The following is a 27,138-nucleotide window of genomic DNA, read 5'->3' as shown; positions in this document are numbered from 1 at the left end:
CACTTTGATCGATTCTCGAAGACCCGTCAATAAAGACGATCTCTCCGTCTGCCGAGGCATTTTCCTTTACTCTGGGAATTTCATCATAGAATTCTTCATAGCTTGCCAGTCATGTATTGGCTCTCCTTCAGTGACTGGCTCTGCTATAAATGTAGCTGGATTCTCTATCTTACATCGGACTACCTTAATCGATGGATTTTATTATGATCACTTCATAAGCAGAAGCTCTCTGAGATGTCATTGTGCTATTTGGTTTCTCTAGAATGGCAAATAGTGAGTGTTCGACGTACAACGTCATGGAGCATGCCATCACAATGGTTGTAGCCTTCTCTATGGCGAACACTGCAGCAGCTAAACTTTGTTCGCACAGGAAATGACCTCTCATTACTAGGTACAAATTTCTGCTATATTATGCTAGGGGCTTGCACCCCAATGTGGTTCTCTGAGTGAGCACTGCCGTCATAACGCTGGCATTTGTATGTGAAAACAGGTAAAATTCCTCAGCGTAATTAGGAATCCCTAGAACTGGTGCTGTGCAAATGGCTTTTTTGAGTTCAGCAAATCCTTTCTCCATGGTCTCAGACCATTCAATTCTTTCTTTTGTTACTTGGGCCTTCTTCAGGGCCTGAAGTAAAGGCTTAGTGTAAGAGCTATAGTCAAAGACCCCTGCCCTGACATAGTTGCATAGGCCTAAAAAACCCTGCATCTGTTTTATCGTGTGTTGCTTAGCCGTGTTAACTATGGCTTCAGCCCTTTCTGGGGTAACTTTTTTTCCCTCATGTGAGATCAGCTGGCCTATGTACAGCACTTCCTGTTAACAATATTGTAACTTCTCCTTGTCAACCTTATATCCTTTCTCAGCCAGTATAGTCAATAGCTGAACAGAATCGTGCCTGCATTGCTCTTCCGTTATACTGCAAATTAAGATGTCATCCAAATATTGTAAAACAACTTTCTAATGCAACATTGCTTAGGTCCATCTGCAGGACTCTTTTGAAAATAGAAGGAGACTCACAGTACCCCTAGGGCAGCCTTGTGCTTTTCAGATGCATTTGTCTGAATGTGAATGGCGTCAGGTCTTGTGAGTCCCGGTGCAAAGGGGTTGAGAAAAACACATTTTTCAAGTCAATCACTGTGAAATATTTTGCCTCAACACGTATATTACATAGAATTGTAGCCAGGTTAGGGACTAAAGGGAACCTGGCCTCAACAATATCATTTATTGGGCGGAAATCCTGGGTTAGCCTCCAAGACCCCCTTTTGATTTCTTGATCGGATAACCAAAGTATTGCATGACGACTCTGACGTCACTAAGATGCCCTGCTCCATGATAGCCGAAATTGTCTTAAAAATCCCTTCATCTGCCTCTCTAGACATGGGATATTATCGTGCTCTTGGGAGAATTACTCCTGGTTTCAGTTTAATTTTTACTTCCCCCAACCCATTCAATAGACCTACGTCCTATGGGACTGTGGTCCACACTGAGACAGGCACCTGGGCCATGTCGCCATCAAAATATTCAGGTCGGTTTCATGCCAACATCATTCTTTGAGGCACTTCCCTTTTGATCATTCTCACCCAAAAGGTGAGGCTCACTTCCACCATTGTCTCTCCCATATCTGTTTGCTCTTCAAACAGATCGTCATCAGTGACGTCAGTCAATCGATATCCTTTTTCAATAGCGATTGCTGCGCACCACTGTCAGCCTTCGTTGTCATAACCGGCAATCAAGACCACTCTCCCTCGTACTGCAGCTGTGTGTATTATCAAGGGAAATACTTGTCCCTTCTCTTCGTGCATGGGTATTCTTAGTCTAAATAGGAACTCATCAGGGGTTCTCATGATTTTGTCTGCAAGGCCTGGTAGTCCTGCCATGAGCACACGCACACAATATGCAAATATTTCTGGCTCTAATAGTATAGCCCTTGTGGCTGTGTGTCGCGAGTATGCTCTGATTATCTTGCATACATTTGAATAGTGCATTCCTGGAGTTGAACATTCTATGCAGTCCTCCGTGAACAAGATTGTCATGTTTAACTTTGTCATTAAATCTCTACCCAAAATGTTTACTGGTGTCTGACGTGAATATAGTAAAGGTACATTCATTTCACATTCTCCTATAGAGACTGGAAGTGCATTTGTGAAGGGAACACGACTTGTAGCTCCTGTAAAACTCTGAGAATCTATGGCCTCGCCGGACAAGGAATACTTGCCTTCACGTATGCACGAGCGTGTTGCACCCCTGTCAACTAGGAAGGAATATTCTTTATCCCCTATAACAACATCCACCATAGGTTCCCTGTGAGGGTCTGGTGTCACTCATAGGATAGAACACATCAGGGTTCCCAGTGAGCTGTCCTAATCCATATACAATTTTGGCCCACTGTGTGATGTGGATTTCCCCCATTCCAGGGTTCATGGTCTGCCCTGTGCTGATTGTCTGTGACAGTTGCATCGCTGCCGGTTGGGATTGTCCTTGTGGAAACTTCCCCATATTCTGAGGCTGCACGCCTTGTTGTGATCCTGATGCTTGTTGTTGCACTGTGTGATTTTGTGCAACATCCTGCTGTAAAACTGCAGGTGGATTTGCCATGCCTGCTTCTGTCCCTTGGCCGTTCTGCATCATGACTTGTTTTCTGCATGTGCGTGCTAAGTGCCCTCTCATTCCACACAACCAACATACTGGCGGTGGTCGGATCAATTGCCCATTTGACATATCTTGATTGCCATTTTGCATATTCATGAAACCTCCTTGGTTATTCTGAAAGCCTCCCTGATTACTCTGCCATCCTTTTCCCCTAAATACTCTTCCCCGTGGGTAAAACCCTGTAATGCCCTGATCATTCTGCTGTGGATTAGTCACCTGCTGCATGCTCGATTCAGCTGCGTTAGTTATCATGGCTCCCTCAGGAGCATATTTTGACAATTTCTTCTGCACCAATTTCATTTACTCACCCTTTCGTGCAGCTTCCTTTTTGCAATTCTTTTATTGCAGTAGTTTGCAATAGTGTGCAATGGTCAGCTGTATTTCTGCCCAAGGTTTAGCCTCGATTCCTAACAATTTCTTTAGCTGTTTCTTTACCAGCTCTGGCAGCCCTTGGCACAATGTATAGTAGAACACAGGTATAGATTTCATCCAAGATTCATGAGTCTCGAGTACCCATGTGTCTTGAAAATTCTGTATAGAAATTAACGGATCCTCAGACTCCTTCATTTTTCGTGTCATTATAGCTCCTAAATCAGAAGTGTCTGGATACAGCACTCGTAGCACTTTCCATACTGCGGCTCTACAATTGTTAAATGGAGCTCAGTCATGTGCGATATAATTTGCGGTTACACCAGGATAGCCTGCTCGTGTCCACACATCATCTGCTCTCTCACCAAGTATGGCGATTAGGAGACTTGGATTTTCAAGTTTTCTCGATCCATATGTGGCCATGGAATATATTGTGGTCTTACTCCCCCCTTCTCGAGAAGCGGAAATTGGGATGCATAGCCCTCTCTCTCTTCTCTCATTGTTCTTCTGTCTATTGCTGGGGTAATATTCCTGCAACGCTGTCTGCCTGGCAATGTCCTGAGCCTGTTTACATAGGGTGGTGAAGACACCCCCCTCTGACCGTGAGATACTTCTTCATGTCGGTCAGACTGCGTGGCTGACTCTGATGCCCTCGGCGCAGACTTGCTAGTGTCTGACCATCTTATTCCCTTTTCCCTTGGGAGTCGTCTTTCGCTGCGTCTCTTTTCCTAGTTTTCCTCACGCTCCTTCCTTTCTGAGTCGGACATTGTCTGGGCCCAACTCGTGCAACTTCTCATGTCTTCTTTACTCCTACTTATTTCTAGTCTATGCAGGGATAGTTCTCTATCCCCACTACTTCGGGAGACATCCTCAGTGTCGTAAAGCTGTATGCTCTCCAGGCACTCGTCTTCCCCCTCCCCTTGGGGTGTTTGTTCTAACCACATTTCATCATATATTCTATCCATCGTTTCTCTGATGTTTCTGGTATCAAAGTCATCTTCCATATTTGCCCTAGACGTACCTGGTGCTGAATCGTATGCAGGAAAGAATTCTTCGATGTCTTCCCAATCTACTACTGGATCTGGTTTTTTAACCTCTCTCCCCTGAATTTCAAGATTGCATGCTCTCTGTCTCCGCTTACGTTCTACATCGTCATCAAATTCTTTGCATTTCCTCGCCTCTTCTCTGACTCTGTCTTCTTCCATTTTCTTTTCATTTCTACGTTCATCTGCCCTTCAAATTTCCTCATCTCTTCGTCTCTTTATTATTTTCTCACGTATCCTTTGCTTTTCCTCTGACCTTTGCTGCTCCTGTCTGTCTTTATCATTGGCTACTCTTGGTTTGCTATTGATCTGTCTTACTTGCTCTTCGCGATATAGCTGTACTCGCCTTTGTCTGTCTTTCTTTCTTATTCTTTTGTCTCTTAACTCCTTCTCTTTCCCCTTTCTCTGTGCCTCATCTAACCTCTTTTTTTGTCTCGCAACATCAATGCTTTTGCCATCAAGTTTCAATAAAATGTGCCCTCCCATCCATATGTTTTTTGCGAATGCTATCTCATCAGTTCTGTCTTCTCTTCCTTTCCATCTTTTGCCTTCTCTCTCTTTGTCGAGAGATGCACTTGTCTGTGCCTGATGCCTTCTTTCCTCGTCTCCCCCTTGTCCCGTGGGACTGTGCTTGTAATATCCTTAGCCTTATCTTTCCCTTGATTTTCATCACTACTTTATGTAGGTGACTCGTATGCGGGGTTGCTATACCCTGTGGCTGCTTTAAGTTCTCTCAGCGAGTATAATCCCTCTTCTTTACTTTCTTCAACTTTCATTTCGGATGGGGCGAGTGGCACAGTAAGCATCTCACCCCCCTCCGTGCATGCATTAAATATCCGATCTATAGGCGGCTCCTCTCCCTTTTCTTGTTCATACATTTTCCAAAGTTCTAAAATAGCTAGGCGTTTGTCTAACTTTCTGCCCTGTGCATGTGGCATGCAAATATGGTGTCATATGTGGCGAGATAGCTTTAGATAAGGACCCACCTTGTTGCCATGGCATAAACATTTTGTGGGCGGTTCCTTTAACCCATTCTGTGCTGTATTTCTTTAGCTTGGGTGCGTGTTTTGGCAACTGTTTGCATAAGTGTGCCAATTGTGTCATGTCTTCCATATTTAAATCTGTTCCCTTTCCTCTTATATAACACTTGTCAATACTTTTGTGTGACTCAAACAGTTCCAACAATATGAGCGAGCACCAAAGACTGCAAGCTCCAATCCAAATTTTTCACAAGATTTTATACCTTCTAATTTGCTCAAAAAACATCAATTCATATGCAATATTATTTAAGCTATACAATTGCGTAAAATTTAAATCAGTTTTCTCAAGGAAAATGTTTTGATGTATGACGTCACAATAAGAAACATGTAAGACAGACGCTTAACAGACTAGACGAACACCAGCTGGTCACAGATATCTCTGCCTCTAATCATTACCCCTTCATGGAATCTAAACGTACTCCTTTCACGTCTTTAATCGCTGTGGTAGTCTATTTGGTCCCCATTATGTGGGACTCTGGATACATGTTTCTTCTAGACGCTTGTATTAAAAGCGTAGGAATAAGGCGAATCCTCTCACTTCTCGGGTGTCCTCCCCGGTAACCTTTATTTACTTCATTATTCCTGAGTCATTATTCCCTTATATACATGCATTCTTCTCTACTTCTAACTATATTTTGTTTTTTCCCATCTCCTCCACTACCTTTTCCCTTTACTTGTTCTAAAGCATGCACTTTTTCCAAAACATTCAATCTTTTTTACTCACTTTTCTCATATTTCCTCTCTGGACCCTCAGGATCACTGGATCACTGCTTTTGTTACCGCCTTCTTCGGCTTTTCACCCACTGAGCTGCCCGTAGGAATGGGAAGGGATAATGTGGGAAACACGGGTCCCTCCACACCCTGGTCTGCAGTATTTTCTTACACTACCACTGTCTACGGGGAGCTTTATGCTCTACTCGGCAGAATAACAAAGGACTTGTGATATTGCAGAAGACCTTGGCCCTCATTCTAACCCAGGCTTTAAGGGTTTAACGGCGCCGTCGGCGCCGTTAACCCTTAACGCCTGATTTCCACCTTAACGCCTGCTTTTAGCAGGCGTTAAGTACCAAGGCGCTAAGCGTCCTTGGTGCTAATTACGGCACCGTAATTTACGGTGCCGTAATTAGCGCCTTCCCCACTCCCATTATGCCCTATGGGGCAAAAATGGGAATGGGGAAGGGTAAATGGGGTTTGGGGATTTACCGCCCACTCACCTTGGAATGTGGTGGTAAATCCGCCATCCACCATGGTGTAAACAGAGTTTACACCATAGTGGTAAAGTAGGGAACTAACCACCTGGGTTGGAATGAGGGCCCTAGAGTTACTTTATGTCGACGGTCAATGGGTGTCTTATTCTAATCAATAATTGATCATCGATAACCATCAATCTCTGCTACCAAGTGTACTCCGGAGACCCCCGGCCGGCCGATACAGCCAAGGTTTGCCCCGAAGTACTTTAAGATGAGATAGCTGCACCCTAGAGATGGAAGGGGGTGCAGATTTATTACTCCAACACCAATCAATAAGGACAACTCAATGGTTTGGCAAGGGGAGTCCATTTAATGACAAGTACAAAAAACGGGGAGTCATGGAAATCAGCACTGATGCGATCGTCCTTCTCGCTTCAACTCCAATGAACTTCATACAAGTTACACATTTATATTCAAAACTTGTCATAATTGATGTGTAACACTCACAAGTTAACATGCAATTCTATTGGTTAGGAAAAGGTAACTTTAATATAGGTGCTATATCAGTATATGGTAACAGAGTGAGGGGATTGGGTATAACACTGCCAGGTGGGCATCTAAGCCCTTCCTTCAAAATGACTACTGTAGACATCACTAGAATTATGACGTCCCATTGGTTCTACTAACTATAGGGCCCTAGATTATTTGGTCCTTTGTGATTGGGTTGACATGCATAATTTTCCACTTTGCTTAGCAGCACGCAGAATGGTCAGCCAGGTGCGGGGTGCACCTCAGTTACCAGGCCTATCCTCCAATTGAGGTTATAATCAATCATCGCTTCAGCAACTATGTGTCAATTATTTCACTGTGGTTGGCCTCAAAACTGCATCTTCTGTCTGGAAAAGTATCTCTGCTTGGGAGGCTGCCAAGCGTAGGTGTGAACCTGTGCTTCTTCTCGCTCTGCTGGTCACATGCTTCCCACACCGTGAATTTGTCTGGTTTCTCTCAATTTGTGTATTTGATTCTTATTTAGCTTTGCCACCTGCCTACGCCTCCTTATCTTAGCCTCTCAGAGACAGGATATTCTACTGTTAAGTTTAAATTACGTGTAGCTACTGTTTGTTCCTTCTATTGGTATGACCTTGGCTCTCCTGGCATGAGTTGCATCTGCCGAGTTTTGTTTCAGCCGTCTCTTCTCGTTTTGCTAGAATATAAATCTTGTCTTGTTTGGCCTCTAGTAACCTGAGTTGTTTCTGCTTTTCGTACAAAGTGGAATTGCACTCATAATACTCTGCTTTCTTTTGAGGTAGATTATGCATAATGGCGCTTACCGCACTATTCTTCTACTTAGCATAGCAAGCCACACTGTTTTCTTAGCTTTCTTGCGGTTCCAAGCATATTTACAGGTGTTAGCTGGGTGAATATCTTCATCCTGTTTACAGCTTCATTCTCTTACATTTGGACATCATCTTTTATCTTAGGTTCATGATAACCTTACTCATGGCGTTTCGTCTCTGTGTGTCTCTGTGTGTTATTCTCGGGTCATCATTTCTTGTATCTGTGAGTCTGTCCGGGTCCTCGTGACGTTACCCTTTGTCTTCCGTTAAGGCCTTTTTGGTTTCTTCCAGGACAGTACTGAGGCAATCTTCATTTCGTCTCATTTGCTTATAGGGTTTTCTTAATGGATACCTTACTGTCCATGGTTTTTTTGGGTATTGGGACTTCAATAGGTGTTGCTCTTCTGATAGGTACTGGGAGAAGAACCCCTCTGCGGCTCTCTGCTGATTTATTTGCTCTTCATACTTCACATATCTCGGTGTGAACGTACCTGGTACTTCAAAAGGGGCGACTGGAGTTCAGGCTTTATTTGGGACCTCCTCTACATTTTCATAATTTCCATATAGACTAGGTATATATGCTCCAAATTTGTAACGGCTACAGGTATTTGCTAGTGGTCGTATGTAATTTTTCCTGATGGATTGAAGCCGGTCCATGCACACTTCCAGATGCCACAAGTGCTGCAAAGTTCCTCATATGTGAAGTATTTCCCAGGTGGGGAGTGTATGATATGCTACGTTCCAACAATAGACCACACTTTGTAAATGAGGTATTTGGGTATAGTATTCTCAGCAGTTTATCACCCAGAAGCAAACAGCATTGGTGAGCGACTCAACAGCCTCCTGAAAGAAACATTACCAACCTAAAGAGACTTTGAAAAAGGGGTGGTTATATTGCCTTTCTTTAGCCCTATTTGCCTTTCATAATGTAACGCTCACCTGGTATCCATGGGGACGTCACTCAGCCTGTTCTGACCTCTGACGACCTCAAACCCTTCCCTGGAGACTATTCGACTGGAGACTGGGCCTGAAACACAGGATTGGTAGAGTTTAACTCCCTATTGTCTCTGTGTGCTTGAACCCCTGCTTCCCCGGGTCCAAGCCTTCCCTTTGATCCACAGCTCACTTTGCTTTCTTGGATAGTGTGCTCTCCATCCTGCTTTCAGCGCAGGGGCACGTTGATTGAAGCAGGCTTGTTGCTGCCTAGTTACCTCACTGGCAAGAGTCTGACAGGTTAAATATAATGAGTCTTTTGAACAGTTCTCTAACTTTGTTCCTTTCCTTCCTTAGATGATGGCCGGCGTCCGGGGATGGCGGCATGCTGCTGAGATGAGTAGCGCTGAAGGTGAGTGAGAGCGCGATGCGCGATGGACCCCTTTCGTATTTGTATTGAACTGAGTTCTTTTCCTGTGTCTTTTAGGTGCTGCAACGTTTTCAGCGTGGATGCCGGTTATGAAGAACAAATGCGGTGAGTAAGCGCGGTATGCGTTGCCTCTAGATGTTTCCACGCTAACCTGGAGTGTCTTTTCCCTCTTGCAGATGAATGAGAAGTTCCGGAGACAGAGTTCCCCCAGAGCGGCTGGGATTCAGGTAAGTGTTTGAAGCTCGTACAGTATTTAAAAATAAGCAAAGATTTGCAGAATGCTTACTAATGCCTTTCTTCTGTTCTTTTACCTTTTCTTTAGGAAGCAGCGTGCCGGGATGGGAATGACACAGCCGAAGATGCCAGCAGAACAGAAGGAGCGATGAATGATGGGCAGAAGCGCTGCAAGGTAAGGCTGTTCCTAACGGTGTTCTTGTTCTTGCAGGAGCTGATCGCAGAAGAAAGATGCAGGCCTACTGGAGACCGATCTGAACACGGTGAGTGTCACGCTGCAGGTGCAGAAAACACAAAGCATGTTTCTCAGCCTGGGTGTGGCTTAAATAGTCTCTGGGTATCCCAGGTGTATCTGGTCTGAACCACACCCAATAAACTAGACCGCACATGCAGTTCTAGGAACCAGAATATGTGGGGGCATCCATCTTGTCCCCATCAATGCACTACAAGTCCAATCCCCCATGTTATCCTATGGGAGTGAGTGAGTCTGGTGCCACAAGCGCCAAGTCTGATTCCAAGTGGGTTGGGGGGATGGAGAGGCCCTTGAGGGCCATGTAGGTGATCGTGGCCTGGCTCCAGCCTGACATCTTGGAGGGAGGGGGACATGAGGAGCAGGAATCATGACACATAATCAGCCATGCTCTGACCATCACCTGACTCCACATGAGCGGGTGACGGGATGCCGAAGGCATACGCCCATTGCTCCTCCCACTCTGACACATTCTGATGCAGATAATGCTGCAATTGTGTTAGGGATGGAAATGCACGATTATTTGACAGCTATGATCGAATCTCTCAAATGTATGTCATGACACATGCAAATGCAACAGGGGGCTCAAAGAACACAGATGAAGATAAAGAACCAGTGAACACTGATATTTTGTTTAACTTGTTGTTATTGTATCCAAGTGACAGAGTCTTGTGCTGGAATTTTACAAGAAAGTGCCATACACCATGCTTCCAAGCCCCATATATCGTGGAGGCCATTTCACCATTTTCTTTGAAGGTCGAACTAAGGCGCACCTGGCTCCACCTCAGCGAGATCAAACACTTCAGAAAAGGGACCCCCCTGTCTGAAATGACTGAGCCCGAACATGAAGAAGAGGTGTGCAGGCCCCAAACGAGATCAATGACAAAAACCAGCCAGCAACAAGAAGAATAAAAACTGCATGAAGTCTTTCTTTTGCCCACAAGAACTATTGGCCCAACTACCCTTAAGGACACTTGTCTAAAAATAAAGTGTGACCCTTTCAAAGTAAAAGAACAAACAGCAAATGTTCCCTATAGCTATCCTGTTCTTCTTGGTTTCATCATTCTTTGTGAAAACCTTTCATTTTCTAGGAATCTGGAACATCTGTCTAACAGTGCTGTTATTCAGTTTAAAAACTTACATTGTTTTCGAAAGAAATGTCCTTTCAATTCTTTTCGTGTGAATATTTGTTCTTTCAAGAAACCAAAGACTCTCTCCTGGTGGGAAAAATGGGATTTGTTAAACAACATTAGATATTCGCTTTTAGCACTAAGAAGGAATAATGCCCCTAGTTATTTGCAAAAGGTAGATACATTAGTCATAATGCTCATAGCAATCTCTTTACATTTTGAAGCCTTATTTTATTATTATGATGGCATTAAGAGAACTGATCATTCATAATGTAACTATACCATGAAAAAGGAGCATAACCACTGTTACAATGACACATGAAATGCCACCAGAACAATTCCCTATTGTGAACAAACAGATTAAAATACTGAAAAGAAGTGGGCTAGATGATTCAAGGTACCTGAATAAATATATGAATTTCTGCCTATGTCACCACAAACCTGTGGTATCAACAAATGCACAAAGTAGGGAGAGAGACAACTGATGAGAGTTGTTTTGTGCATTCGCTGATACCCTACACCATGAGTGCCTCCAGGGTATTTGTGGCCACAGAAATGTAATGTAATGTAATACAATTTATAAAGTATGAAAACCATGGCACAGAGTCATCTGTGTGCTAGCAAAACCAGTAAGCGGGGAAAAGATAAAACCCTGACAGTGAAACAGGTCCTACTGAGCTCAAAACAAGAGAGACTTAAGTGCTCTGTGGAATTGGAGATGGTCTGACATCTCCCTTAGGGGGCCTGGCAGGGAGACTCACAGAGCAGGGGCGAGCACTGAAAAGGAGCATCCTCCAGCTCAGGCTTTACGGAACTGAGGGACCCCCAACAAATTTGCAGAGGAGGATCGAAGGAGATGCCCCGGCAGAAAGGAGTACATTTAGCTTCAAGAAATGAGGGTCCGACATGACAAAGAACACGATGAACAATACAAAGTGTCTTCAATGTAATCCTGCTCCTTACCAGAAGGCAGTGAAGCTTGCCCAGATAGTGCAAGGCTGAGGACCGAAATGAAACATTAAGCACTTGGTGAGCAGCAGCATTTTGGAGGACTTGGAGACGATTGCCACAGGTTGCCACAGATAAATCTCATTGCAGTAGTTTAAAGTGCCCATAATGGGGAAGTGACTATCGAAGTCCAAAACTGCAAAGGCACAAAAGGGAGTACTTTTATTAGAAGTCAAAGTTTATGGAATCTCAACCTGCAGACTGCAGCAATCTGCCCTTCTCTAGAGCCTGAGGAAAGCAACTTCACCCCTAGGCTCTTCACCGAGAGACTAGGCGCGCTAAAGGGACCAAAAGAGTCTGGCCAGAAATCACTGTGCTACAGAGTGTGCGACTCATGGGGGCCAACTATCATGATCTCTGTTTTGTCGCTGTTGAGTCTCAGTCAGTTCTGAGACATCCAATGGTCGATCTCAAGAAGGCACGATTTAAGATTAGTCAGTGGATCAGAAGCCAAAGCAAGTGTTTAAAAATCTATTGAGTATCATCAGCGTAGGTAAGCCGCATGACTAAATTAAATTAGCCAGCGGCTGGAGATAAAGATTAAAAAGCAGAGGCGAAAGGAAGAGCCCTGAGGCACCCCGCACCGAATTTGTATTGGCTGTGCAGAGAAACCTGAGACAAACACAGTCTGCATACGATCCTTCAGAAAAAACTTAGCACTTTGCACTACTAGAGGGCAATTTCAAGGAAGGTGGGCCACCTTACGATGGATGACAAAAATGATGCTCCCTTATGAAGAGAGCTACATAAAACAAAAGGCAATGATCGATGATGCTAGAACAAAAGATAAAGTAATACTATACACTGGCAGGCCCGAATAGAGAAGAGGTTAAAATAACAGATCATAAGTTGTTACAATGCATTAATGCAGCAGGGAAAGAAATACCTGGTGCACGGAAAGACCCCAATTACTAATTTACGGACAGGTGTTTACCTCAGAAGGATGGGTCGAAGGGATAGGTTGTTAAGCATAAGCACTCCTAGCAGTACCAGCATATGTCATGCAAAATGCAAATGGTATTTGCCTCAAAGAATGGACTGAATATTCCAAATTGCTCATGTGGTTAGAGGATGAAGCAGTACCTCTACCCACAATACCCATGAAGAATGGCACATTACGCTTCAGAAATATGGGCACCATAAAAATAGGGGAAATAAAGGGTGCAACACATTTGTATGTGCTTGGTATGAAAATAGGCACAGCTGTATTAATGGACTAGCATTGGCCTTGTGGTTCAAAAGCCTATATTTATTTTGTTATTTTATTGAGCATTTGTAAGGCGCTTTATACAACAGAATTGTGTTTCAAAGCACCACAGGGCTAAATGGGAAGGGAACGTGGGAAATAATAACAAAGAAAAAACAGTAATATACAGTTGTGCTCCTAATAGGCATTGTGGCATTCAGCCATGCATGTGCATAGGGGAGAAGTGTAGGGAAGGGGATGGAAGGAGGAGCAGAGGGGAGGGCAAGTGCTGGAGGAGGGCCCAGGGAAAGTGCTAAGGGGAGCCAAGGAGGAGGACCTCAAGCTAAATGCTAGTGCAGGTGGCTCTCAAGGATGGTATGTGGAGCCACCAGTCAGGGGTGCTGGTAATGACTGGGCGGAAGGGCCTGGAATCCTGTGAGATTCATGAGGATTAGGCCCCTGGTCACATCAGCAATGGGATGATTAGCAGGCAGGGAAGGGAAAAAGAAAAAGAAGTAGGGAAGAGCCGAGTTCTGAGCAGTTTCCAGAACTTAAGGACATCTGGCTCAAGTCTTATAGGGACAAGGAGGCTGTTCCAAAGGGAGGCACCAGTCGAGCAGAGGGACTTGCCCCCCACTCTCTGCTTGGAGAAGCATTTGACCGTCAGAGAGTTGGAGTTAGAAGAGCATAGGGCTCTAGCAGGGGAGTATTTAGGGAGGGAAAATTTGAGAAAGCGTTGTCCCAGGTCCCAGTAGGACTTGTGTATGATGCAGAGGGTCTTGAATTTGATCCTTGCAGACACCGGGAGCCAGTGGGGAGATTTTAGGGCTGGAGAGATGCAGTCCCTGGGCTCGAGGCCAAGGATAGGTCTTGCAACCATATTCTGGATTAGGTGAAGGGACAAAAGAGGGAGATTGAGAAAGAGGCTGTTGCGGTAGCCCAACCTGGAGAGGGCCATGGCTCTGGAACATTGAGCTCCTGGTGGAAAGTGAAAAAAGGAAGAATGCCTTGGAGCTGGAAGTAGGACTTCTTGGTAAGGTCCATGATGTGAGGGGTGAAGGAGAGAGCAGAGTTGAAGATGTCCCAAATGTTACTGGCCTAACAAGAGGGCACAAAAAGGGTGGCCAGAGGGTATGAGGAAAAGAGGGCACAGGTGTCCCGATGCAGAGGCTCTCTGTCTTACTTGCATTGAGACAGAGATCATTTGCTGCACACAGTGCCTGAATGGTGGACAGACAGTTGGGGGTGAGAGAGGAGAAAGAGGGGGAAGTAGAGGGAAGTTTGAAGGAAAGCTGTGTGTCATCGACATAACCCTGGAAATGGAGAAAGAAGGAGGAGATCAGGTGAGCAAGAGGGGAAAGATAGATATTGAAGATCCAGTGATAGGATAGAGCGCTAGGGGATACCACAGGTAGAGAGGGTGGTGGTGGAGGAAAAAGGGCCCAGTTGTAGATGGAAAAGACGGTTAGTAAGGAAGGAGGTCAGCCAATCCAATGCCCAGTGATGCCAGGGGTGTCACAGAGTCATTTTATGAGGATAGAATGGTTGACTGTGTCAAAGGCTGAGGAGATATCGAGGAGTTTGAGAACAGCGTGTGAGTTAGAGTCAAGGTTTGCAAGCATATTTCACAGGTGGTCAGGACAGATGTTTTCATGCTGTGGATGCCCGGAAATCCAGATTGATGGCCATGAAGGCAACAAAGAAGATCAGTGTGGAGGGTCAGTTGGGGGAGGACAACCGTTTCCTAGAGTTTACTTCCCAGGACAGCGGTAGTAGATGTAGGGTGATAGTTAGACGGACAGGAGGGGTCAGCAGATGGTGTTTTTAAGAGAGGGTGCACACGGGAGTGCTTGAGGGATAGAGGGAAAGAGCCAGGGGCATGGGAGTGGTTACAGAAGTCAGCAAGAGCTGGGCCGAGAGAGGAGATGTTGTTCTTAATGAATCTGGAAGAGCAGGGGAGCACCTGTTTGGAGAAGGCCTTGATAGAGCAGACCACTTTACAAACCTCATCTAGTGCTATGGGTAGGAGGGAGGAGAGTGAGAGTGGTGGGGGGAGGGCGGCCAAGGGAAGCTGGGGAACAGGTATGGGAGAGGAGATGAGGTGGATGAGAATAAGGACAGGATGTCCTGAGTTTTGGATGTGATGTGAGAGGCTAAGGTGGTGCAGAGAGCATGGGAAAGAAGGAGAGAGGTGAAGACTGCAAGTGGATTGGCCAGTTCCTTGCAGATTATGAAAAGTTCTGCCATGTTGTTAGTGGCTCCAGAGATGCAGGCTTGTCTGTAGGCCTGCTTCCTGGAGTGGATAGAGGAGCGATATTGCCTTTGGTACAGGCGGCAGGCCAGTTTTTCAGAGGATAACATACAGGTTGCAGTCAGGCTGCAGGGCAAAGGAGGCCGGATTCAGCAGGCAACCAGGTAGTTGGTTGTGATCCTGGAGCATATGATCTGGGGGTGCTTACCAGTACAATGTAGTAGCACATTGATCATGATCCCGAATTGCAGGTTTACAGTAAGTTTGTTCATTGTGCTGTGTGGGCCTGGGGAGAGATGCAGGAGTGGTGGCATGGAGTGGGGCTCCCACCAACTCCAGACAGGTCCAGACAGGAGCTTTAGTGAGGGGCATTGGTGAGGGGACTGTCTTTTGACTGCCAGCTCTCAGGTTTGGCTCTTTGTGTGTGAGACTGATATATCAGAGAGGCAACTAGCCAGGCAATGTCCTTTCTGCACCCTGGCACCAGACCTTTCAATAATGTTGCCACCACACGTTCTTAGAAATCCAGACCGCCTTGACATTTTCACCTCCTTAATCATGGGTTACTTCCCTCCTCTCTGTTCTCGCTCCTACCACTTCTGATGACTTTCAATCACCCTCTCTACTTGTTTCTCCCATGTTCACACTCTGAATTGCATTGCGTTTTTGACCCTATGCTTGCATCTGAACCTAGTTGTAAACTCACTTCTTGCTGTTTTGCTTGTTGGTTTAGAAGTCAAATCCTGCTGTTTTTGGCTTTGGTTTAGAAATCAAATCTTGCTGTTTTGCTTTTTGGTTTAGAGGTCAAATTCTGCTTTTTATGTTTTTTAGTTTATAAGTCAAATCTTGCTGTTTTTGCTTTTGCCTTGAAAGTCAAATCTTGCTGATTTTGATTTTTGGTTTAAAATTTAAATCTGGCCGTTTTTGTTTTTGGTTTAGAAGTCAAATCCTGCTTTTTTGTTTTTAGGTTAAAAGTCAAATCCTGCTGTTTTGCCTATGTACTCTGCTAACCTGTTCTGTATTCTGCTTGTAATTGTTGCTTTTATGTAACTTGCTGGCCCAGTGACTTCACCAATCTCTTTGTTCCACTCTTACCTGCCTTTCCCCACCCCTGCATTCTTCATGCTACCACTCCCATGGCGCTTTCTGTTTCTCCTATAATTTCCAACTGCTTCTCCATTGACTATCCTTCCCTTCTCACCAAGTCTGGTAGGAAGAAGTTCAAAAAGGATATCCTGGCCCCCAACCCTGGTCTCCCTTTTGCTGACACCTATTCCAGTGCTTCCACCAGACAGTCTCTCAACAACATCATCTTTGTTGTTCCTTCGCCGGATCTATGGACTCTTTATATGATCCCTGTGCTCTATCTTGTCTCCTCCTCTCCCATTAATGGTGGCATCTGATGGGAAGCTCTCATGGCACCCTTCGACTCCTCTAAAGTCATCATTATTGTCTACCTTAATGACACCGTCATGGTCCAAGGCCCTCAGGCCAATCTCCTCCTCCTTGACAGGCGTTTCCCTCACCTCATCAATTTTCTTTAATCTCCTGCTGTCCCCTCCTCTCCCCCCTGGCTACCTTGCCCTCTCTTCCCTCCTTCTCTGCCCCGACTTGGGATCCTTCTTCACCTCTGCAGGGTGTACCTTTGATTTGTACCCCACCCCGGAAGGTCTTTAAGGCTGGAAACCTCCTTCATCTAGCCACTCTCAACTGTCGCTCTGCTGTCAAATACTCCTCTGATATCTGCCACCTCCTGGAAGAACTTGACCTTGGTGTCCTCGGTCTTACTGAGACATGGTTCACGGGCAGCTTTTTTACAAGCTTTGACACTCTCCTCCCGAATGGCTACAAGATCCTCTCCACACCCAGATCCACCCAGTCCGGAAGGGGTGTATCCCTGATCTTTCCTGAGTGGATTCCTGGCCCTATAATTCCCACACAGATATACTCCTCTTTTGAATGCCTTGTCTGCAGGCTCTCTCTCCTAGCCACTCTTTTACCATGGCTACCATCTACCTGCCACCTGGCCAGATCACCTCTTTTCTCTCTGATTGGGCAGACCTCTCTGCCTCCCTCCTGGTCTCAACCTCTCAACTCCTTCTTCTTGGTGACCTCAATAGCCATCTTGACACTCCTTGTTCCTTCTCTGTACTCTTCTGTGACCTCTTTAACTCCCTCTGCCTTTCTATCCTAGTTCTGGCCCGACTCACTCTGCAGTGCACACACTTGATGTCTTGATCTCCTCTTACCTCCCCCTTCACATCCCTCAGACCACTCCTCTCACCTGGAGCGACCACTCCCTCCTCTCCTCTCATTTCTCCCTCTCTGCTCCCCAGGGCCAAGTCTACCCCAACACTGTCACCAACCTACTTGGATATCTGGCCCAAGAAGCATGTGTCGTTGAAGGCTTTCGCCTCCACCTTCTCCCCCCCTCCACCTCTGGCTGACTCACATCCTGGCACAGCCCTGTCTATACTCTACTCTTCTATTTCTGATACTTTTGATGCTCTTGCCCCTGTCATGAGGATCCATTTGAAGCCCAAAGCCAAGTGCAATTATTGTTATGACTGTGACCTACCTACACTTACATGTAAGTGTAGGGTGGCTGAGAGGAAATGTAGGGCTTCTTGTTCATCCTCTGACAAACTGGCCTGTCACCTGCACCAAAGGCAATATTGACTCTCTATGCAAACCAAGAAGAAAGCCCACATCCAAGCCTGTGTCTCTGCGGCATCTAACAACTCGGACAAACTCTTTAAAATCTGCAAGGAGCTGGCCAACCCTGCTGCAGTCTCTACCCATCCTTTCGCCTCATAGGCCCTTTGCACAGCCCTTGCCTCTCACTTCATCTCAACAACCCAGGACATCCTGTCCACCCTCTCCTCCCTTCCCACTCCTCTGCTCCCTCCTTCTGTGAACTCAGACCCTCCTTCACCCAAACCCCACCTTCATTCTCTTCCTTTCCTCTTTTCTCCCCTGACAAGGTCGCTACACAAGCGTGATCTATGACAGTCTATGGTTCATCCATGTTCTTCTAAAACCATAAAGGACCACATTGACACCCTCTCTCCTGCCCTTGCTGATTTCTGCAGCCTTTCCTTTGCCTCAGGAGACTTCCACTCTCCTCTGAAGTACTCTCTTGTGCATCCTCGTCTCAAGAAACCCACAGCTGATTCTTCTTGCCTGGCTAACTATCACCCAAGTTGCATTACTCCTTTTCTGGGAAAACTCCTAGAAAAGCTGGCCATCTCTCAGCTTACCTCCACTCAGATTCTTTTGGCTGTCTCCACGACCATCAGTCTGGCTTTAGAGCTGCCATGAGCATGGCAACTGCTCTCCTGAACATCCATGAAGATTTGTTCTCCAACTTTGACTCTGACATTCCCTCTGTCCTAATCCTACTCAATCTCCCTTCTGTCTTCGACACGGCCAACCATAGCATCCTGCACAACTGTCTCTGTGACAACCTGGGCATCACTGATCAGGCTCTGGCCTGGCTGATCTCTTTCCTCTCTGATCGACCCTCCAAGGTCCAACTTGGGTCCTTCCTTTCCTCTATCTCCCTCTCTACCTGCTGCATTCCCCAGCGGTCCATTCTCTCACCCAGGCTCTTTAACCAATACCTGGCAACTCTCGCCCACTGCATTACCATTTTCTGCTCACATTTCCAGTGCTATGGTGATGACACTCAACTCATTTTCAGGCTTCCCTTAGCCACCTCTTCTCCTTCTCTCATCTTCAACTGTGTATCTCCCATTCAGAATTGGTATGCCGCCAACAATCTCTGCCTGAATGCCAAGAAGACTGAAATCCTCCTCATCAGCAAATCCTCATCCTCCTTTCCTATCACTCTCTGGCCGGCCTCCATTGGCCCTCCTACCTACCCCCACCTGCAAAGTCAAGAATCTTGGGGTAATCTTTGACTCCACTCTTTCCTTCTCTGCCCACATCTCTGATGTCTCAAAAATTCAAACTTCCTACTGCACCTCTTCAGAGGTATTCTTCCTTTTCTCTCCTTCCCCCAGAAGCTCACTGTCTCTCGAGCCCTGGTTCTCTCAAGGTTGGACTAGTGCAACAGCCTCTTTCTAAATCTACCTGCCTCTACTCGCCACCATTTGCAACATATCCAGAACAGGACTGCAAGACTTGTCCTTGGCCTCAAGCCCTGGAATCGTACCTCTCCAGCCCGGAAATTTCTTCACCGGCTCCCAGTGGCTGCAAGGATTACATTCAAGATACTTTATATGGTCCACAAGGCTTTACGGGGCCTGAGTCCAAAATACCTTCGGCTGTCCCTCCATAAATACCTTCCCATGCAAGCCCTTCGCTCCTCCACCTTTAACTCCCCCAGGGTCTGTTGTTTTTCTAAGAAACAAGCTGTGGGTAGATCTCTGTATTCGGCTGGGGCCTCCTTCTGGAACAGCCTCCCTGCTACTCTGAAACTTGAGGAGAACCACCTCTGGTTCCGGAAGCACCTCAATACCTTCCTCTTTGCTTCTGCCTTCTCTTCTCCTCTTCCCTGTTGATCTGTTATGTCTTGGCATCATGTATCTGGTCTCCCTCTGTTTTTAGGGCCCAAGTACCTGCTCACCCTGCCACCCACCTGCACTGCCTCCGGACAATCGCTTGCACTGGGGTCTGTATCTGTAACCCTACAGTCCCTCCCTTTTCTTTTTCTGCACTTACTCAGGCACACCCTGTCTGTTGCATTATTCCTAGCACTTGCCACTTGCTTGGCTGCACTAACATTGTCTGTTGCTTTTTGTTATTTATTGTTTATTTGTTTATTTATTAATGTATTCATGTTTTATTTACTTATTTTTATATTTGCTAAGTACTTTCACCTCTACCTCTCCCTTGCACTAACCCCTCGCCTTCTCCCATGCACTTGCACATTCTCAATGTCACTGGGCCTAGTAAGATTGTTGTTTTTGTTCTCCCTTGTTCCCCTCCCTTGCCTCGTCGTGCTCTGAAACAATAACAATTGTGTACGAGCACGATACAAATAAAGTATCAATATCAATATCAAGGTATGAACTCCTCTGCACGAGGAGGCGGTGCCCATGTTGAAAATGAATTTGGGAATAAAATAGCCAACTGGCCTCAGCAAGGTTATGCACCTCAGCAAATTTTGCCCCACAAATCGCTTCCACTGAGAGGATTATAAGGCTCTTCAAACAAAATGCAGCAGGTGTGGAGCGCCAAATTAGAATAATCAAGTCCATCAGGGCTTACCTTGACTGTAGAAATGCCTGAGCTGCTCCTGCAGCATGTTGTGATGAAACTTCATCCAAATCGGGGAGGCCTGTGCTCCCTGGTGATAATAAGTACACCAGCTTTGTTTGTACCTCAGAATGAGGTGCGGATTTGTGATTTCTCCAAGATGAATACACACATAAGAAACAAGAGGTCCCCTTTACATAAGTGCACAGGAAGGGGTAAATATAATTTGGCAAAGATAGCAAACTTGTATGACAACATACCAGATGGGCATACATTGTTCAGTAGAACAGAGATGCTCTTTACATCTTCTTTACTCCCAGATTGCAGGCCAATATGAATGCCAAATGGTTACAAATAACCCAGTGGGAGCTGTTGCACACCATATATATGACTATAAAAGGCTTTAATGGCATAAGGGAAGAGCTGAGAGCAATAACATTCATGAGCCTCCAAAACAAGTACGTTTTTGATCTGATAATGGCCATGGAGGGGGTTGTGTGCACACTCATTGGGCCTTCTTGCTACACATACACACCTGCCCATTATGAGGAAAATGGAAATCTCACAGAGGCAATAGTGTCTTAAACGAAATCCACACAAGAACGGTGGAGCGCAGGTTGATGACTGGTTCAATTACCTGTTCTCATGGATACCCTCCTTGTTGGTCAATGCATTCCAAATACTAGTGGCTATATGAGTACTAGTCTTATTAGCTTTCTGCGTTCTAATAATAGCAATGAGCCAATGCAAAAGGACAGCCACCGCAAAAGCAGTAGGAATGCAAATAACAATACATTTGGATACTCACGTGCATGAGTACACACAAGTGGATGGCATCCCCTTTATCCAAACAATGGATAGCCCTATTGCTCCTCCAGGGTCAATATTTGCACCCACTGCTGTAATGTTGTGAATAGATGCCTTGTATTAGACACTCTTAACACTACACAGCTTTAAACACAAGCATTCAGCCCCACACAATAGTGCTAAAATGTAACTTTTATTCAGTATTAAACAACATTTAAAATAATACAAGTCAGCATGGACTTACAAACTTGTGGCAGGGCTCCATAGCCACTGTTCTGTGCCACGCGTTCTGTCCCTACTCGAGGAGCTGGATTTTGCCTTTCACTTTCTCTACCTCGTCTTTGAGTCCAGTTTGGATTGACTCCAAGTCTTCTGGGTAATTTGGGACTTTCCTAGGCCATCTAAACAGGGAGCCAATGTATTTGCACAAGGTGAAGGTGATGAGGTAAAATGTCTTAGAACTTGTGATGAGATGAGCTGTGGCATGATGCACCGCTTTGAAGAGGAATCCGCAAGGAGGTTGTTACCCCCTTCCTATCTCTCTTCAAACCTAAATATTCACTTCCATGTTTTTGTCACTGTTGTCAGTTACTCTTAAATTGCATCTAAAAAAAGTTAACTAAATATCTGCTATAAACAGGGATTCAGCCTTATTGTTAGCTGTAGGCAATAAATACATAGTATGACAATCCTCTGTGACAACTGTTTTGGCACTGTGACTATTGAAGTTCCTGCAAATTATGATGACTGTGTCACTTTCAAATAGAAAGCAGGCTCTCAATAGGAATTGCCTCCATTTAATGCAATCCTTTTTCATAGTCAATGAATACTGTGTGTAGCCTACAATATCTGTATACGAGCCTGGGAATAATGTTCATATTACAGGATAGTTGTGACATCAAAACTGACCTGTAATTAGAAAAAGACATCAAAATCATTCCGTAATCAGTTATTGCACTTCAGTAGTAACATCACAATGCCTCCAGCATGAGCCAGTTAAAATCGTGAAAAGCTTTTCACATTCCTTGCTTGCAGAGTAGTTTTCTGTCTAGGCATCTAGTAATTGACAAGGAACTTTTTATGGTAGAATGTTTAATTTGTGCACTGCAGGAGGTTAAATTATGTGAGCAAGGATCTGCATGTTATTACTTATTTTAAAGCACAACATTAAAGTTTTTCAATACATTTTTATTAAACTACTTGAACTATTTTTCTGCAAAAAATTAGGAGGTGAATTTTTGCTTTTTTGAATCCAAACAGATTCTATATTGATTATATGGATCTGCAAATAAGATATCTCTTACATTATATCAAGCAAGAGTCGAGGCATTAAATGCAATGACAGTGGGTGGCCACATATCATAATATACCTCCTACCATACATTAAAAAAGGATATTGCAAGTCACTGTGGAGTTCCATGACCGTACAAACAAACTCAAGCATTGGCCTGTTCCTTTATTTGGGTATGAAACTCCTTGGTGACTGGCAATATCATTATAATGCACAGTAGGGGTCCATTATCCCATATATTACTGAATACCCACATAAAAGTAAGAATGTGTGTGATAAGTACATCATAGGGTTCTCTGTTTGAAAATCATTCTGAACTCGTTTCACTAGTCCTCTAATAAATCCATCAGGTGTGTCAATTTGTACATAAACATTATACAAATATCATGAATGTGCCATACAGGGCAAGTTTTTAAAGCTTTAATACGGACACAAATCCCAGTCAGATTTTCATCCAAATTATGCCTATTTTCCAGGTTCCTTTAACAAACAATTTTAGAAGCAGAGTGAGAAAAAGAAATGGCACTGAAGGCAAATATTTAATGATGGAAAAGAAGAAGCAATAGATCAGAGTAAAAACGAAAGGACTCAACAAATGGCTATGAAAGAATCAGGTGTGACCATCCAGAAGACAAGCTATCGATGAAAGTAATGGAGGGATGGAAGAGACTGAGAGTGATGATAATGTTGCTATGGAAGAAGCAGGCATGACCAGCCAGAAGATAAGCTATGGCTGAAAGTAATGGATGGATGGAAGAGACTGAGACTGATGATGATGTTGTTATGGAAGAAGCTGGTGTGACCAGCCAGAAGATGAGCTATGAATGAAAGTAATGGTCAGATGGAAGAGACTGAGAGTGATGATGATGTTGCTATGGAAGAAGCAGGCGTGACCAGCCAGAAGATAAGCTATGAATGAAAGTAATGGAGGGATGGAAGAGACTGAGACTGATGATGATGTTGTTATGGAAGAAGCTGGTGTGACCAGCCAGAAGATGAGCTATGAATGAAAGTAATGGTCAGATGGAAGAGACTGAGAGTGATGATGATGTTGCTATGGAAGAAGCAGGCGTGACCAGCCAGAAGATAAGCTATGAATGAAAGTAATGGAGGGATGGAATAGAATGAGATTGTTGATGATGTTGAGAATGAGGACAGTGTAGAAAAGGAGGATACAGGCATTCTAGAAGTCCAGGAAAAGTCTAGCATTCAGACACTAATGAATAATATGCTGCAAGAGCAATTGTCAAATGGCTTGGTGTGAGAAAAAGCACACTACTTCTCAGGAAGGTCGGAGAGCATGGGATAAATGGTGAAACAGCGAGAATGTCTGGTGAAAGGTGAGAAGAGGGCGAGGAGTAAAACAAGACAGAGCCACCATTCGTTGAGCCCTTCTTTGACCTCTGGTGGCATACACCATAAAGGTTACTCAAAGTAATTAAATAATGAGAATGTTATGAGCAGTGATAAGTAATCAGCAATGTGCTACTAAAATGAAAGAGCAACTAAATAGCCTTGGTCAATCAGTGCAGCTCTTTGATGATAACGTAGGTACATTATAAGATCAATGTGGCCTTGAGACAAAGCTATATACAATGGAAGAGGGGGGTGGTATGGAAGTCGTAGAAATTGTGATGGCCATAAAGGAAACAAAAGGCAGAAGGGGCACATTAGGCCCTCAAGACAATATCCTCATCATAGGAATTGATATTGCTACCATAGGAAATTCCTGATATTGTTGGACAGATTCAAAGAGTATATTTGAGGCCAAGTCCAGCAAAAACAAGGAACCAAAAACAAGAATACTTGTAAACATTCAATAATATACATGTAAAGATAAGGGGGCAAAAAAGGTGGAAATCCAAGATGTGTTTAATGTGTTTAATGAGGCTGAGCAGAATCAATACTTAACTAATTCAAAAGGAAGTAGAAAAAAGAGTGACTAAATCAGCTGAGGATGTGGTGACAGAAGGTGAAAGATGAGGTAGACATTAGTAAGAAAGAGAAGACAGAGCAAATGAACCAACAGCTGTAGGAAAGGTAAACAGTCAGGATGTCCAAAGCGAACCTGCAAACATGGGCCTTTGTATGACATGAAAGATAAGAAATGGTCTCGTGGGAATGGAAATCCGAATTCAAGAGCTTACAGTCATTTATTTAGAAGGATATTATGTTGGAGGAACATAGATTTGAAAAAGATAGGTGAACTAAAGGGTAATATTGGTGCAAAGCCATCAAAAGGATTCTTGAAAAAGAAAACTATCATACATATATGACTAGAGAAATAGATAACTGAAAATTGTGTCATGGAGTGAAAATGTGTTAAGTGATAGGTGCAAACAGAAGCATGTCGAGCTGCGTTGGTGTTCAATGCCGGAGCTGGGGCACATTTTCAAAAATAATGTCTGATGAATACTATTAAAATGAGAAGGAACTGCTCTGGGCTCTCAGCTTATGCACGCCCACGTGATAGGAGCACATGTAGAATAATGAAAAGAGTTTTTACCAGCCACCCATGATGTTTGTAAAGAAAGGTGATGCAGAGGCAATACAAATGGAAACTGCTGTGCAAGCCTTTCTGGCAGAGCAAGTGTGAGTGATCAAAAAAGGACAAATAAAAAGGGAACTTAAACTATTAAAATATGCACAGAACAGGGACAACAATTCGACGAAATGTGATGTAGCAGAAGCGGCATCACATGCCTGGTGATATCATAGGAGGTGTCATCACATGACCGTTGACCTTGATGACATCACAGAAAGTTATAGCATATGATTTTAGGCTCCTATCACACATTGTAATAATACATACCTACAAGTGTAAGGGTAATATGCTAACAAATAGTACTAAATACCATTTCTCTGGTATCTTTCCCGACGCATTCGAAGCGGTTCATGTCAAACCACTAATTAAAAAGCCTTTCCTCGACCCTCTCCAGCCCAAAAACGACTGCCCCATCTCAAACACCAGATTCTTTGCAAAATTCATTGACCGAACCGCCTACTCCCAACTAAATGCTTTTGTCGAAGCCAACAATCTCCTAGACCCTGCACAATCAGGTTTCAGAGCCCGTCACGGAACCGAAACCACCCTAACCTCAATCTGGGATGACCTTAAAATGACAGCAGACTCTGCGGGATGCGCGGCACTAATCCTTCTTGACCTATCCGCCGCCTTTGACACAATCAATCACTCAATCCTCCTAGACCGCCTCCACTCCCTAGGAATTCATGGAACCGCTCTTAAATAGATGGCTTCATTCCTCAAAGATAGGTACCAAATAACGATACTCTCCACCTATACCTCCCAAGCCCGACCAGTCGACACAGGAGTCCCACCAGGAGCATGCCTATCTGCCCTCCTGTTCAATCTCTACTTGATCACCCTCCCTCCAATAGTTCGTTCACACAACATCCTGTGTTTCAACTACACCGATGACACTCAACTAATTCTAAAACTAATGAACTCAAATCCCAACTCCCGACCTGACCTGGCCTCCTGCCTCTTCGACATAGAACTCTGGATGACCCAAAGCCACCTCTTGTTAAACCCCTCCAAAACGGAAATCATGGTATGTGGCAACTCCAAGCTTCTTCCACAACCACTACGCTGGCCACCTGAAAATGGGCAGCTCACTGACCCCCTGCAAATCAGTGAAAAATCTTGGATGCATCCTTGACTCTGAACTAACACTCTCGCGACAAGTTAACAACGTCTCAAAATCCTGCCACTACCACCTTAAAACCCTTAGGCGCATCTTTCCATATCTATCCTTTCCTAACAGACTCTCCGCGGTCCAATCAATTGTTATGTCAAGACTGGACTATGAAAACCCCCTATACCTCGGAATCCACGCGTACCAACTGAATAAACTCCAAAAGGCACAAAACGTGGCAGCCAAATTGATACTTGCACTCGGCCCAAGAGACCACATCTCCCCAGCCCTTAAGACGCTGCACTGGCTTCCCGTAGCCCAAAGGGTGACTTTCAAAACCTTATGCATCTCCCATCGAGCACTGCATAAAACCGGACCTTGATACCTTCAAAACAAACTAAAACCCTATCACCCCCCTCGCACCCTAAGATCAAGCTCAGCCGGCCTCCTAGTCATACCTATGACAAACTCAGTCAGATTAGGCAGATCATCATTCTCAGCCTTGGCTCCCACCCTGTGGAACTCACTCCCAACCCACATCCGCCAAACTGAGGATTTAACATATTTCCGCAAACTGCTGAAAACCTGGCTCTTCCCCTAAAACCAACCGGTAACCAAACTAACCCAAACAGACAAACAGCATCTCAACGACACCAACCCAACAACCTACCTGAGGCGAGAAACTGAAAGCTAATAACTCGAATATAAACTAGAAAGATAAAACAGAATTAAACAAGTAAAAGTAGATCAAAACAGTGAAGAGGGTAATAAGAATAAATCATAGGAAACAGTAAGGAGATGTAAACTGCTGAAATGCACATAATGCATGAGGAGGGAACGAAGTGAATGGCATCGATGAAATAGTTAGAATCAATGAAGCGTGTTGAACAGATGAATGCACTGAGTGAAAGAATGCATGAGTGGAAGAGCAGATGAGTATATTGATTGAATAAGTGTGTAAATTGAATGAGTACGTACATCGGATAAGTGTATAGAATGGATGAACATGTTAAGCGGCTGAATGTGTAGAGTGGTTGAGTGTAAACAGCTGAATGCACTGAGTGGAAGAATGCATGAGTGGAGGAACATATGACTACATAGTGTAAATCGAAT

Source organism: Ambystoma mexicanum, chromosome 8, assembly GCF_040938575.1.
Source record: "Ambystoma mexicanum isolate Mex_15411 chromosome 8, UKY_AmexF1_1, whole genome shotgun sequence".
In the NCBI taxonomy this organism is placed as follows: domain Eukaryota; kingdom Metazoa; phylum Chordata; class Amphibia; order Caudata; family Ambystomatidae; genus Ambystoma; species Ambystoma mexicanum.
This window is presented reverse-complemented; position numbering follows the sequence as displayed.